The sequence below is a fragment of the Lepidothrix coronata genome, unplaced genomic scaffold (genome assembly GCF_001604755.1).
Source record: "Lepidothrix coronata isolate B3197 unplaced genomic scaffold, Lepidothrix_coronata-1.0 Scaffold230, whole genome shotgun sequence".
NCBI lineage: Eukaryota > Metazoa > Chordata > Aves > Passeriformes > Pipridae > Lepidothrix > Lepidothrix coronata.
Genome location: NW_016690410.1, coordinates 353,019 through 367,075, shown reverse-complemented (window position 1 = coordinate 367,075; position 14,057 = coordinate 353,019). Strand labels below are relative to the sequence as shown.

General features: G+C 36.5%; 1 protein-coding gene across 2 annotated transcripts in view; it reads left to right on the top strand.

The window, feature by feature from the left end:
* Positions 1-14,057, top strand: part of BRE (brain and reproductive organ-expressed (TNFRSF1A modulator)) — a 171,188-nt gene that overhangs the window by 6,475 nt on the left and 150,656 nt on the right. The window lies entirely within an intron of this gene.

The window sequence follows — 14,057 nt, the reverse complement described above, 5'->3', positions numbered from 1 at the left end:
ATAGAGCAGGATCTTAGGGAGGCGGTGGTCCTTCATCCTGGAGACGTGCCCTGCCCATCGCAGCTGTGTTCTCAGCAACATGGCCTCAATACTTGAAACTGCTGCCTGTTCTAGAACAGATGTATTGGTCACGTAATCTGACCAGTGGATGTTTAGGATTGTACAGAGACAGTGTTGATGGAAGCATGAGACCATAGAAGTTGGACATAAACATAGATGTTGAACAGGAGGAATATGAGGACAACTGTTGTTAGAGAAATGGGGATGAGGTACAGAACATTAATTGCAAAATTCCCTTTAGTTTCAATGGGTTGAAATCAGGCTTTCAACTTAAAAAGCAGAACAGGCAGCTGAGGAAGAGGTGCTAGGTTAAATGTTTGAAGTCAAAAGGCAATTCTTGATCTCAAATGAATATGACCATTTTAGAAGTACTATTTGTTCAGAAACTTTGCTTTTGCATAGTGATTGTACATTTATTGACACATGAAAGAAGTTGTACACACCCTAGTTTATACTGTAAAGACCCTGGCCTAGACTGAGTTTATTACAGAATGTGCAGGTATTTTATGCTTTAACTGATGTGTTGTGTGGAAGATTTTTAAGAATAAATAAATACAATCTTACTGTAACCTTTAAAATGTTAAAATACTTAAGGTAAATGTCTCAATAGCTATTAACTTTGAAAACAGAAGTATCTGTAAGCTTAAGGGCCTGCCAGCTGCATGACTGCTTCACTGTCATGTACCACACTATTACTCTTATAGAGAACTATGAGGTACTGTTCCCTGACAAACCAGTGCTTTACAATGTATACCAAAACAAAATGTCCAGACTGATGATCCATCCATTCTCATTTCTCAGGTTTTAGAAACTGAAGCCGTGGTTAACAGGAATTAATGGTAACATACTGAATACAGTAGTATCTCTAAGGCTTTGCCCATTCAGAGCCTTGGTTTTGACATTCTCAAAAGTGGAAAAAATTTCCTTTTTATTTCACCAGTACAAGATCAAGCTCCAGATTTTAGCCTATCATGTCAGTTGATTTGGATTTGCAAACGGCAAACATATTAAGTCTATAATTATTTCAAAAGTCAAATCACATGTCAGATGGTTTTAGTAAGGAACTTGTTTTGTACTTATTCTGACTTATTGCTGAGACTGACAACTTAGTTTTGTTGTGTTTTATAAACTGTATTAAAGAGCTGATGTTAGATTAAGAGTATGAAGTATGATGATATGTTAATTTGCTTTGCTTGCAGGTGTGGGAGGGAAATATGTCATAGTAAGGAAATCCTATTGTTTTGCAGTCTTTAAGTATGTAAATGTTTTATAATAATATGTTACAGTTCCATAATGTCTGTGTGTTTTACAAACTTATTAGACAGTACCAGTCTCATCAGACACATACAATTTACATCTATGAGTAGGACATTCAGGACCAAGTCCTGTTTATGGGATTTATATGGCCACTGCTGATGCAGAGTGAGTAAAGAAATGTGAGTACTCCTGAACTGAGTTCAGCAATATGACATGGGAAGGAAGAAGGAAACTCTTCAACAGAAATAGTAATAAAAAGTCAGGTGGCCAAGTCTTCTTGTAAAAGGGGCTCCACAGTGAACAAAAGTAGAACTGGAGTGTTAAGTTGCATCTGAAATATAGCACCTGCAGCAGCATTGATTCCGGTGATAAGAAAACCCTGTCAGGCATCTCTGTTGCATTAATGAAAGACCTTCTTTGAGATGACAGAGTGGATCAAAGCATTTTGAACTCTTGAATAGGATATTACTTTGTTCTAGACCCAAAGAAAATACTGCTGCCAATTGAATGCCGTATATTGAGTCAATGCCGTATATTGTATCATCCAGTTAATCTCCACTGGTGTCTCTTTGAAATAATGACCCATCTTAATTAGATATTAAAATCTACTCATAACCAACTGAACTGTGGCTGGGGCATCTCTTAGCATTTACACATATAATCATGGGAAAGATGTTGAATAGGGAAAAGTGATTATTATGCAGATTTAGAAATAGAGGACATTTTCCTATGTGAAGGGTGTTTAATTGTTGTATAATGTAGAATCCAGTTATTTAAGAGACTGCTGCTTTTCCTATGGTGCGTTACAAGAGTGAAAAACATCATTGTGGTGGTCATTGCCTTTGAGAACTCTTTTTTTTCCCTACAGCTGTTCATCAGGGCCCATGCTTAGGCTTCAAATTATGCTGCAAGCCTATTCTTACTCAACAAACTTGATTTTGTTTTTTAAATTACTTTGATGTGTTCCACCAGGCAAAATTTCAAAATGAATACAGTGATTTAAAGCCGCATATATTAGGATTTCATTTTTTTTAGATATCCACTCATAACAAAATTTTAAATTCCATACTTATTTGGTTATACTTATTCCATACTTACGAGGAGATTAATTGTGGAATTTTTATATAACTGGTTTGTAGTAAACCATGTTGATGTTGGTATTCTGTTCATGCATCTGTCTGATTTGTTATTGATTTCTGTCTCTCTGGTTGATACTGAACTATGTGTACAATTAGTTATGATCCTGAAAGAAACCTGTATGAAGAGTGGTCAAAAGAATGTAATTCTCTCTGGAGTAGATTTTAACATACAAAATCACTATGAAGCTGTAATAAGATATTTATAACTTCATTGCCTGGCTTCCTAGTGAGCAATGATGATTTACTTTTTTGTGTTATCAAGCAGACTGCAATATGCTTTGGTATTTCCCTTTCTTTTGGGCATTTCCCTTTTTAAAATAAATATGCATTTTTATGTGCGTATTTTGGGAAATAATGTTGGGCTTAGCTGTGAAATACTGTTACAATACTGTAGCAGTTATTTAAAGCTTTTGCTTGATCTTTTGCTTTCGTTTAATTTAAAGATTCTACTTCAGTTACTTGAGTAAGGTTCACATCCATCACTCATATTGATGTCTGTAGGTAGGTTTTTTTAACCTGGATTTTGTTTATGTATGAAGTTTAATGAATCTGACTCTTCTGAACACAATTACTGTGAAAAGCTTTTTAAAAATAATTGTGTTTTGGTCAAAATGTGTACTTGAAAGGACGTGGCAGTTTCCAGAACTGTGGTCTTATGAACCCTTTAGTCCTTAGCTATTTTGGATAAGTCATAATCTATTACTTTTTCACAGAGTAGGTCATTTCATTCCAGTTTCTGATAACAAATAAATTTCTTCACTGCATAGAATCTTTCTACTGGAAGCCTGTAATTCAAGTAAAATTTAAAAGGCTGAAGCTCTGATGGGACAGTTTGAGAGAGTTGGTGCTGTGGAGCAGCACTTGGAATTCAAACAGCAATTTTAATGTGCTGGTCCAGAAAGACTGACTGTCTTCAAGGTTGTGCTCTCCTGCATTTGTTTCTGAATGTTGAGAAAACAAAGGCAAAATGTCTGTCTGGTAAAAGATCTAAGTGTAGTGTATACATTTGGTAACGGTTTTGTAAATATTCTCCACAAAGTCTGGCATTCCTTTTACACCAGTTTTAAATAAGGTGCTTGAAGTCTTTCAGAAAAAAACACGCATGTGTTTGCAAGTTTCAAGTGCTATGAGTAAATAAAGGATTTTAAGAAGTAAGGGTAGCATTATATAATTGAGGTAACTTGGGCTCTTGTTTGAAAGCCTACATACATTTTCCTGAGATTTCTTCAATTTGAATACTGCACAATATGTCTTTGCTGGTATTTTTGGATTGGGACAGTGAGTAACTTCCTCTTGTCTGACCTTGAAAAAAGTGAACGTCATGGCTACCAGTGTTTTTATGCTTTAATAAAAATTAGAAGAAAGTACTTTATACAGGTGACAACTGTTTCTTTTCTGATTTATTTAAAGAAAGGATCACATGATGTAGTACGTATAAGTGTGCCAAATGCTGTTGGAACGATGTACCTTCGCAAGTGTTTAAATGTGTGGTTTTGCTATCTGTGTCTTGGAAGTTCATTGAAAAATTGTTATTGTAGGTTTCTGTCCAGGTCTTTCTTCTGTTGTAGCGGATGTCTGTGTTACTTCTTTGTGTTGCGCGTCACTGCAGGAGAAAAAATTCTTAAGACTAAATTTTTTGTTGTTAAGACAACTAAAAATCTAATAGTTGGTGCCTGGTCCAATTTCTTTGTTTCCAAACCGTTGCATCACACAGATGCAGCATTTATTTAATGTGATCTGGACAGATCTCTAGAATACCATGCATCTTGGTTGCATATTACATTTCACCAGAAGATGAGAACAACTGGCTTTTAATTTTTTATTCTTCTGCTTAGTAGAGAAGCGTATATTCTTGGATAGCTGGCTGGTAAATTCTTCCACTCTTACATATGCAATTATACTTCTTGTATGCCTGACTCTCATATGCATATGTGCATACATGGCACAACATTAAATAGCTAATGTACACTTGTGATGAAGCTGAGACAAAATATGACCATTTTTTGGTTTTGCAGACATGGTCTGATGGGTTTAGGGGCTTTAAAAGAATAGCAGATGATCAGAGGCTTTGTCTTGACAGACGGGTATGCAGTAGTGTTGAAGATTTGATTCTGCTACATTTATTTTACAGCCAACAGAAATCCATGGGAATACTTCTGTAAACTACTTCTGACTACCTCTGTGAGTCAGTGATAATGAAAGAAGAAACCATTAATTTTTTAAAACAGTATCTGTACACTATTTTCTGGCTACACAGTCATTCTATAACAGTGTGGGAAATAAAAAAACTGTACAGGTCTTCTTTTCTAATGCATTGATCACTATGTAAAGTCTGATTAAAGAATTGAAAGGGAATTTTCATTGTTGTAAGAATATCTTTTGTTGGCATTTGAGTTGACATCTCTTCATTGCTGCTCTTTTCCATGGACCCTTATAAATACTTTGGGACCTCGTGAGCCATCAGTCATGGTGCTCTTTCTTTTGGCTAATAGAGGAATGAATTTTTCTGTCTGTTTGGATAACTCTGTCCATCACTGAATTTGCAGTGTACATTTAATGTCTCAAATTCAATTGGAAACAGAATAACACTACCAATGCAATGCTATACCTGAGCTATTTTAATCTGTTTCTTGAGATACTTAGCTTAGGCATTTACTTGGCACTGCACTGCCCGGTGTAGACATACCTCAAAGCAACTATTCTCTAGCTGAAAGTGAGCATCTGAAAAGCATACTTAGAGCTGTAGGTATAAACCAGCAGAGTTTGGTTTGCTCTTGAAGCTGATGTTTTTATTGAAGATATTAAATTCTGTCCATAAGGTAAAGGTAAACCTCTTAACTAATCTATAGCAAAGTAAAAGTTGGTAAAAGGGAACATACTTAGTTTGTCTTTCCTGAGAGAAGGGAATTAATGTGTCTGAGACAAACCATTCCACAGTGTAAGCCGCAGGTTCTTTTCTTTGTAATCTCTGGTATATGGCTGAAAGATCAAAATTAGACCACTAAGACTGAGTGGTTTTAATATTGTAAATTAAAAGAATCACAATGAAATTGAGTAGCATAAAGGAAATTGCAGAATTCCATTATGGTAAAGAGACAAAAAAAGTCAAATATAAGACCCTCTGAACTTACATTTTCCTAAAAAAATCAACCCCAAATTCCTAAGCATCACTGAAATAATACTTTTAAACCAAAAATATGACAGAGTACTGCTCTCTTTTAGATGGTCAGTTCTTTTTTTCAACAGAAAAACTTCTTTGGATTGTTCTTGTTTATAGTTAGAGAAGAACAAGGAAAGGTGAAGGATTCTTGAGCCATGTTCCCTGGAGCACATGTAACATGCAACTATACGGGGCTTGTTTTGTGCAGGTGCAATTCCACGTAGTGGTCTGTTGTAATTTTAGCTATGATTTTCCTTTTCCATTGGTCTTTTTAGTCTATTGCATATCTTTAATGTTGTGATTAATCTAAAATAATTCTAGATATAGGAGAACTACTGATATTTGTATTTAGGTGTTATCTTTTCATAGGTTTTCTGCTCTGTCTCCAGTCTTGTAGTATTTTATATAAATATACACAATTTGAAGTTGTCCTTTTGAATGTATCTGTGACTGCAAGCTGTGGAGTTACATTCTAAATGTGGTGATCCTTGCTTGACCTAACTTTCATATCCCAAGAACCGAATTCATGTTTGTTGTATTAACATAAATTTCTTCTGAGAGAGTATAAGATTAGAAGTCAAATCATTAGAGATCCATGACCAGAAAGCTTTAAAATTCTGCAATTAGAAGAAAATTTTAAAAAGGAAATGTGGAAAGACATAGGATCACTGGACCCCTCCTAATATGCATAGAATCATGGAATCATTTGGGTTGGAAGGTCATCACCTTAAAGGTCATCTAGTTCCAACCCCCTGTCATGGGCAGGGATGCCACCCATCTGTTGTTTCGTTACTTTCCTAAAGGGAGAAAATATATAAACATGGACTATGCTTTTGGTCCCTATGTTTTTTTCCTGATACCAATTCATTGTATTTTCCAATAACTCAAACAGTCCTATGGTGTGAAATAAATTACTTTGAAAATAGGTTGGGAGCCCTTATGGTTACTACAGCCGGTGTTGTGAGCAATGCTAAATGACTTATTAAAGCTGACGTTTATAATAGCTCAGCTTTTGTGGCTTGCTCCGTGAGTATGTTCTTTCTGTGAGCACTGAAAGGATATGAAACTCCAGGTGGTTGACTATAATCTTATACTTGGTGAAGAATGGTTCTCATTTAGAGTAATTTAAAAGTAGAAATGCTCCCTGTCTGATTTTTCTTTTTTCTTCAGAAATTGAACTCACGTTAGCGAACATTAGAAACAGAACTTACGACCTTATTAGGTTCTAACTCATTGCAAAGTAATGGATAATCAAATGGCAGTTGTGAAAATATGAAGCAGGATTTGAGTCTGTCAGGAGGGGAGGGAAATGAAGTAAATCCAAAGGATGCATCTGCCATCCTTCATACTCTTCTCTAAAAATTTGCTTATGAGTTCCAAGGCTTTGGGGTACAGCTGGTCTTACAGTATAATGAAGTAGTGACTTTTCCTTGCCTGAATGTGTGACAGAAGGGTAGTTTATGATACTGTGAATTCACTAGTTTATTTACCTAAACATGCTCTACTGGAGTGTATGTTATTAGCATTATCCCATTGCAATTGTCTTTATTTCTGTTCATTTCTTCTAATCGTTCATTAAAATTTGCATTTTCTGTTTCTATTTTATACTTTTGGGGAGTATGTATGTGCCATATGTAGTTTTTGAAAAGAATTCTATGCAATTACCAGAGTGTGAAAGATCTTGCTTACAAAGGAAATCAGTTTGATTATCAGCAATGTTTGCAAAGTGCGTTTGCAAAGTGTCTTTTGTTGAAAACTTTCTGTTGTCAATTCCTAATAATTTTTTTTTAATTAGTATTATAATTAGCTCCCTGAGACCCAATAATAATGAGATCCCACCCTAAACTGTAGGGATTCTTTGAATGGAAACTTTTGAGATAGTCTGTATTCAGAGCTTTTCTTTCAAGTACACTTGCAATTATAATAGATGTGGTGCTTCATGTTCTTTTTGTGGTGACCCTTTCCAACCTGTCCTGCTATGGTGACTGGAAAAGAGCTCTTCCAAACCCAGCCTTTGTAGGCTAAACGAGCAAGGAGTTTGACACTAAAAAAAAAATAAAAAAATCAGAGCCGTGGGGGGGGTTATGTATTTTAATTTAATATAGAAGTTCTCTGAGATGATTTAAAAATGTATATTTATGTATGTGTGCTTCCTGTGTTTCCCTCACAGAGGCTGGACTGAACATCTGCCTCCAGCAGTGGCAGCCATACTGTGGGAGATTGCAGAATGCCTGCCACAAGATTGGGGCAGCTGTGAAGGAGATTTGCAGTTCTAGAAAAAGTCCCAGAGCTCTCCTCACCTCTGATATCTGCTTTGGCAAACTGTCACTCATATTAAGAAAATTACATTTTCTGTTAATAAACAGCTGCAATATTTGTTTTACTACAGATAGTAGTCACTAGATGCTTTTGTGTAATGTTTCTTCTGAAAGCAGATTGCTGGCACTGAATTGATTTTAAATAGTTATTTGAACTTTAGTTTTAAAAAATGCAAATCTGTCTGTGGGTACAGGAGGGAAGTGAGTGGTTGTTTTTCTAGGGTATATGTTCTGCCGGTTTTCTAAAAATTCTAGTTAGTGTGATGAACTTCATATAACAAAACTTAAATATATGTGAAGGAAAATCAGCACTTACAGTAGATGAAGGTTTTATTGAGTGATTACTCTAAATGTAACTGGGTTTTCCAAAAGCAGTGGTTTGTGTCTTTTAAGTGCAAGTCTTTCTCTGTTATATGTGTGATACATATCTCTATATAAAGAAGGGGAACTGAAGATGAAAATTGATTGACTAGACTATCTCTCCCATTTCAAATTTTGCCTGATTGACAGAATTTTGATTGGATCTGTTTGTTTCCAGCAGCAGCTGCTCAGTACTCTTCTTGTGTATTCACAGGCTTCTGGGTGCCTCTTAAGCTTTGTGCACTGCTGCAGCGAGCTGCAGCATGATACAATTTTTCACTGTCAGTGTCAACTCTCTAAAACATGATTTTCACCATTTTTCTGTGTCCTGATCCTTGCAAAAAACCTGTCACCTGCTGGCCTTCCTTCTACTCTCCTCCCTCCTCCATACACTTTAATTTTTCTTAATGCCTCTGTACATGACTTACCCATCTGTTGTGAATTCTGCAATTAATTCTTAATTAAATGGGATGAAATGCTGTGTCTTCAGAGAACACTGGAGCAGATTTCCATCTAAAAAACTGGAGGAAAGAGGAATCTGTAGGCATCGACAAAGGCTGTTCTACTGGAGTTTAAGGTGTTTTTCCTATCAAACGCAACATCAGAGTTTTGGGTGTATTTTGAGTTTGCTGCCTCTTATTACTAACAAACGATGAACCTGTCTTTGCCTCTGAGTTATATTTGACTCTTGCTGACAAAACCTTCAGCCTCTAAACCTCTGATTGAACTGTGTCTTGTCATTCCTAAAATAATACTCATTCTTCTTTAGTCTCTTGTATTGTGAAAGGAATCTGACCTCCTTTTTCCCTAACATTGTCTTTATAGGATATATGTAACAGTATATATAGGAGCAGGGGCCCCTGGTGGTCTAGTGGTTAGGGTGCAGGACTCTCACCGCTGAGACCCGGGTTCGATTCCCAGCCCCCCGGGCAGATGGAGCTCGTTAGCCCTGTGAGGCAATCCATCTAAGAGAAGGTCACTCTAAACAAACCTACGTTCTGAGACCCTCACTGCCACTGTCCAAGCTTGCTCGGCCCCGGCAGATGAACCTCAGGATTAAAGGGTGGGCTCAGTTCAGCGCACACTGGGTCTCACCTAAAAAATCCACTGCGCAGGCTCGAAGGGTTAATGACCTTTCCCAAATCTTCGCTCGCGAAGACTGGCCATTACATTACATATAGGAGCAACCGGAAACATATCCTAGGTGTATTGTGAAGGGTTGGAAATACAGCCAGCGGTCACAACGGACTTTGTGGTGTTGCTTTTTATTTGCGAGTGTGTCGTTTTTAGTAGTGTTTTCCATCGGGGTATCTCTTACTCACTGTGAAGCTTTCTTGGCTCTTACACCAACAGCCTGGTGAGCAAATAGAAGTTGTCTGTTATCCAAAAAAGTACTGATCCTCCAGAATGGCAAGCATAGCAGCCTAAGCACCAAGAGATTAAAGAAGCTTTTGCATCTCTGACTATTCTGGTTAGACAGTCTCAGTATTAAGTTCCTGAAATTATAGAGGCTAAATTTCTTAGTCTAATTTTACTTTGCTGTTGTACAGTAAAGTTCACTGATGATTTGTCTTCAGATAGTGAAGGCAGTAAAGCTTCTCTATGATCTATGAAGGAAGAATGACTAAACACATTACATACTTTATAATCAGGGAATTTGATAGTCATCAGATAAATCTGACATGACTATTGGGGCTTACACCTATATCACAGATTAAAATGAGAAAAAATAAAAAGGAGATGGCTCATTTTTCAATAGAGCTACCTCTGATGGCATTTCTGGATATTTGCTATACTTTTATATGGTTGTAAGCAGTGGATTTTAGGAGTTGTATAAAAAACAAGCTTCTTACTGGAATTTTGGGATATAAAGAGGTAGATTTGGAGGGGGTGTTGATGAGTTTGGTTGGTTGGTTTTTTTAAAGTCTTTGGGTAGAATAACCACTCATCTCCTGACTTTAAGGATTAAGGTGGTAAACACTTGTGCTCTTGTTTCTTTGTGACTCCTTCAGTTGGCACAGAACATAATTTTGGATAAGATCTTACCAGAGCCCAAATGATTTAAAACTGCTTGTCTTGGGAATGCTTTCAAGTGATGGTTTTAGAAGACTAGTTGATAGGAAGACCATGTTGAAATCTAAGATTATCAGTCCTCCTTATCATCGTGGCTTCAGACCTGTAAAATATCAAAGTGGCTTTGTTTTTTTAGCTTAAACGAAACAGAAGAAGTGTCAGTTCAACAAAATAGTTAATCGCCAATACATTGGGATAAGAGAAAACCTCGCTGTTAAACTCAGGTAGAACTGCATTTCTAAATCAGACAAAATTAATTTTGCAAAAAAAATACTTTCTACTATACCTATCATAGGCTGATGCTTTATTCCAAGCAGGAAAACTGAGTGACTTTTCTGATTTATTTTTTTTCTTCGATAATCTTTTTTGTTTTATTTTGTGAGTGGTAAAGAATTCCGAACACTTCTAAGTAAGTCTCTGGTGCTGACAGTGACTTTTTCTTTGTACAAGAACCGGTTTAGTTTTATTCATTGTGAAAGAAATCTTTTCCCAATAGGTCACAGACAATCCCAACTGTAGGATGCATCGAACACTCAACAACTTGTCTCCTTCCTACTTGGAATACTTATTCCATAGGGATGTAATATATCTCAACTGAAGTTTAATCTGCTGTATTTGCTCAAGGAACTTAGTAAAGTCTACTGCAAAAGAGAAAGGTTTGTATTGAGCTGTGGTTGCTTGCGTACCCAGTTCCATCTACCAGTTTCCAGCTGTAAGTCTCAGCACAGCCCCTTTGGATAGGGCAACATGATTTTAAGCAATACACTCACGAATATTCCTTCATCCCAGAAACTTGTCAAGTTGATGATTCTTTGATATTTTAGTAGGGAAACCATTGTGGGAGATCTTGTGGTATAGCATGAATCATCTTATGAAGACTAAGACATATCCCTGCTCTGAGCATGAGAGCATTAATTCTTGCTTCTGTGGCTTTCCTGTGTAAAATATTGATTATTTAGATGAAGAGATGCAAACCAGTGTAATATTTTTCCATTAATAAAGACGGAGATAACACATCCATATATCATGAGATGAAGTCAGCTTCCGAAATTAATTTTCAACACCAAGTATTACTGTTCTGTCAATTCCCTGTGAAGACAGGACAACAAATAACCTTTAAAGACTTCGTTACAAGTAATTCCTTTTTGAGTGTGGCATTTGTGTGGACCAGATTAAGTAAAAAGATCACATTTCCAAAAGACAAAAGTCTTACATTTTGGAGAAGATAGAGGTCATGTTTCTAGGTCAGATGTGTATAATTATAAGAGGTTCTCTCTGTTAAGGAAATTCAGGCAGGAGATTATGTCCCTAGACAGGCCATTACTTGTGGCTTTCTGTTGAAATAGGGGCAGACATAGACTGCTACATGAACCAAAGTTTTGATTTTCCATAGGAGTTTCATTCTTTTACTGTTTATACTAAAAAGAAGCTGCCTCCTTTCAAATGGATGTATGCAAGATTTCTGCTTGGTTACTCAGCCTGTTGCATTTATTGAAGTCTCTTGTGCAGCCCAGCCAGAGCAATTTAGGGGGGGGAACTGTGAATGCTGTCACTTTCCATCACTTCTAGACCAGTAAAATTAAAAACATCTCTAGTGCAATATAATAATATAGGAAAAGTACTTAATGTTGCTTTTAGGGACATTTACCATTAAATCAGGCTTTTATTTTAATGTTAAAGAATATTATACTTTCTGTAATATTTCCAAATGGCCCATTGTGCTAAAAGAAAAGATTTGTAGGGTATTTGTAGGATCAGAAATTTTTGTGTCTGTTGAAAAGCTGACAACAGTATAATTTTGATAGTATTTTGAGAAAAGTGTCTCAGACTGTGACCTGTGATACTTTGAAAGAAAATTTCATTAAATGTTAACTGTTGTTGCAGAGATATTTTAGAACCTGAAAAAGGTTTTTTTATGTTGTGCTTTTTTGGAGGATTTTGGTATGCTTCCTAGAATTGGCCTTATATATGTTGTAAGCCATAGAAATACTTTGGAAGTAGATAATAGTATCTATATAGCTGTTAAATTCATTCACAGACATTAAAACACCTTCACAACGGGCACTCCCATTTTGCTGTTCTCACCTACTAAAATACCACAGCTTGGAAAAAAATTATATTCTCTTGTTTCTGTTGCACTAGGGATCCAATCTTTTATATTCTCAAACTGATTTTACTCCCAGTGAGGCTGGTGATGCTTACTGTTCTTGCTAAGCACTACCTAGGTGTAATTTAAAAATAAGCAGTACAGACCATGAAATAAAAACATTTTTCAGGTCTGTCTCTGTTGTCCGGCATGCTGCATTCCCTTTCACATTTGCATCATTGACAGGTTTCATAAACGTCGTTTCTTTTCCATCATCAGTCTTTCAATAAAATGCAAAGTAGTATTCCAGCAAAAGAAAACCAAGTCAGTGCATTCTTCCTGGATGAAGCAAGATGTGAACTAATCTGTTTTGAAACTTGCTTTCCATTCAAGTCTGCAGTATCTGATAGTAGTTATATCTCAATTACGTTTCTGTAAATTGTTTTGCATGGTGCTCTCCTAAGACATTGCAAAAACCTTTCTAAAGTGAAGGTAGGATGTGTCTCTTCCCTTTTATTTGAAGGGACACTTATCTAATTTCTGTGATGATACTGAAAAAATGTGGTGTATTGTTGTTGAATCAGTGTAGGCTGTTGACTGCATTTGGCTCTTAATTGCATCTGTCTTAGATTCTAGGTGCACATAAGTGGTTTGCTTATGTTTTCTACTATTTTTATGGAAACTTCATTTAAGTTAATTGTTTTGTAGTTCTGTGGTTGCTTCTTCTTGGTGAAGCTACACATGGGCACAAATTTGAGTAAATAGTGAATGTAGCTCACTGAGTAAAAACAATCTGAAGTTAGTGCATGTGGTTTCCTGAACTTGCAAGTGGAAAGAGGAAAAGCGACTGTAGAGCCAGCATCTTGGAGAAATGGCTCTCCCAACCATTTTGAGTATGTGAGTGAGAACTGGGATTGCTCCATGTGCCCCGATGCCTCTTGTGCGGTAAGACAGAGCTGCAGCAGTTACTGTGTTGTTTCTGATAAGGGAGGATCTGAATGTAGGATCAGAATTCTTTTGTTTTCTGGCCTACCCATCTTTTTACTTTAGGGTGTGTGTTTTGCCCAGTATATGTGGGTTTTGTTCATTATATTTTCAATGGTGTGTATTAAGAGCTCTACCCCTGATCTGATATATAAGTTTAGGCAAGTTATTTTACCTTTGTGTACCTTATTATCACTCACTGTTTTTTCTAGAGTCGGCCAGTATAGCTTTGAGCTTTAAGTGGCTTGCAACAATTGTGCTGGGGCTATAAAAAATTCTCAATTATATTGGGCTGGCAAGAAGATTTCAGAGTTATCAGGATCCCTAGAAACATAAAACAATGAACTTCTAAGGACTTCCAGTATTTTTGCTCCTGGGACCTGTCATATGTGCAGCAGCCTACAGTGGTGAAAGCTTCAGGGACAATTCCCGCCAGTGAAACAATTTGTGTCCCTTTGCTTCTCCATTTGCAGCTGAGATTTTGGTTTTGTTTGGGGTTTTTGTATGCAAATATTTTGGTACATGATTTAAAAGGTATGAAAAAGCTGGTCATCTCTGACCTAGACACTAAACAGTTTTCTAGTGACTTTTCTATTCGTAAAATGCTCTCTTATCACCAT